Source organism: Octopus bimaculoides, chromosome 16 (assembly GCF_001194135.2).
Source record: "Octopus bimaculoides isolate UCB-OBI-ISO-001 chromosome 16, ASM119413v2, whole genome shotgun sequence".
NCBI classification, from domain to species: Eukaryota; Metazoa; Mollusca; class Cephalopoda; order Octopoda; family Octopodidae; genus Octopus; species Octopus bimaculoides.
In genome coordinates this window covers 52,203,520-52,205,610 of record NC_068996.1, presented here as the reverse complement: position 1 = coordinate 52,205,610, position 2,091 = coordinate 52,203,520, and the positions used below count along the sequence as shown (strand labels likewise).

Sequence of the window (2,091 nt, the reverse complement as noted above, 5' to 3'; positions counted from 1 at the left end):
TTCTTGAGCAAAACACTTCATTTCACGTTGCTCCAGTCCACTCAGCTGGCAAAAATGAGTAACGCTGCGATGGACTGGCGTCCCGTCCAGCTGGGGAACACATACGCCATTGAAACTGGGAAACCGGGCCCATGAGCCTGGCTAGGCTTCAAAAGGGCGCATTTATTATATATATATATATATATATATATATATATATAAAACATAATTAGAGGATAAAATCATTGGCCAGCATATAACCGTGGTGAGCATATTTGCAATAATGTGCCTGCGACACATCACAAAATACAATCGTATATACAGAAATCAATGCAAATTGTGTTTAAAAACCTAGTGAAGGTTGTCAGTAAGAGGAAACACCCAGGACGCTTTGTAAAATGATTGGAAGTAGGAAGGTCATCCAGCCATAGAAACCATGTCAAACATTGCAGCACGGTGCAGTGCTTGGACCCATCAGATCCTGTCAAACCATACAACCCATGTGGCATGGAACAAGGACATTAAACAACAATGACAATGACAGAAGTTCTTATAAGCATGAAGAATATATTGCAAAGTCAAAGAACAAAAAGAAAAAGAAAAATACAAGACAAGGTATGTGAAATTTTAACAAATAATGTTTTAGTTTTACACTTAAAAAGGAAAGGAAAGAGTTTTAAGGTTTTCAACACAAGTCTTTCGTCAGAACAGAAATAAAGAGTGTAAAAGAAGGAAAGTGGTTGAGAAAGGAAGTAAAACAATAATGGGTGTATCGGTGTAGGATTAGGAGACAGTTGGGAATATTGTTCAATGAGAGGGAGTTAAGAAGGTTAGAAGGGGCCTCTGTGTGTGTGTGTGTGTGTGTGTGTGCATGTATGTAGAGGAGTGTATTTGTTTTGAGATGTGCATAGAGGGACAGTGCTGTGTGTGTGTGTGTGTGTGTGTGTGTGTGTGTGTGTGTTCGTAGAGGTGTGAGAGTATGGAAGTGTGGCACAGGGTTAGTGGTAGCATGGTAGGGTGGGTGTGTCAGTGTGTATATGTGTGAGTTCATTCACAGAACAAAACCACCTCGTTAATTTTCTTCCCTCACAGAACTAAATAATTAGTTGGGTTTTCTTTTCTTCAAAACATGTGTCATATTGCACTTAACACCCTTGTTACTCACCCATTTTTAACTTCCTTCCACAATGCAGCATCCCACACCCATACCTCTCTAGTCTCCCCCCACCACATTCATTCCCCTACCCTTCTACCCTACCCTCATGCCTGCTTCTACCACCGCACATTGTTTCCTCACGCATTGCATTTAAATATTACCCACATACCCAACAACACCTCACATCCCCAACCGATGACACTATACTTGCACACCTCTACACACACACATACACACCACAAAACCACATACAGCACTCTCCATCTATGCCCATCACATAGACAATCCTCTATGTGCACACTGCACACCCACTCCTTCTTCATTCCTGCTCTATAGAACTGTATTCCCATCTGGCCCCTAATCCTTCACCTCTTATTTTCTTTTTCCCTTTTACTCAACCATTCTTCCTTTATCACACCCTTCCGTTACTTTTCATTTGATGAAGGACTTGCATCCCAAAAGTGTGCCTTGTCCTACACAAGCCTTCACCACTGAAAACAAATCATTTATGTACGTGGTCTATGGCTTATTCATACATCAAAACCGTGTGTGTGTGTGTGTGTGTGTGTGTGTGTTCATATATATACATATATAAATATATATATATATATATATATATATATTCCTGGCATTACATCGCCTTCCTGGCACTTGTGCCAGTAGCACGTGTAAAGACATTCGAACGAGATCATTGCCAGTGCCGCCGAACTGGCTTCTGTGCAGGTGACACATAAAATACACCATTTTGAGCGTGGCCGTTGCCAGCACTGCCTGACTGGCCTTCGTGCCAGTGGCATGTAAAAGCACCCACTACACTCTCGGAATGGTTGGCGTTAGGAAGGGCATCCAGCTGTAGAAACCCTGCCAAATCAGATTGGAGCCTGGTGTAGCCTTCGGGTTCCACCAGTTCTCAGTCAAATCGTCCAACCCTTGCTAGCATGGAAAGTGGACGTTAA

The 2,091-nt window shown here is 42.2% G+C and overlaps 1 protein-coding gene across 1 annotated transcript in view; it reads right to left on the bottom strand.

Moving 5' to 3' along the window:
* The window catches only part of LOC106876902 (WD repeat-containing protein 49), a 66,856-nt gene that overhangs the window by 7,328 nt on the left and 57,437 nt on the right, over nt 1-2,091 (bottom strand). The window lies entirely within an intron of this gene.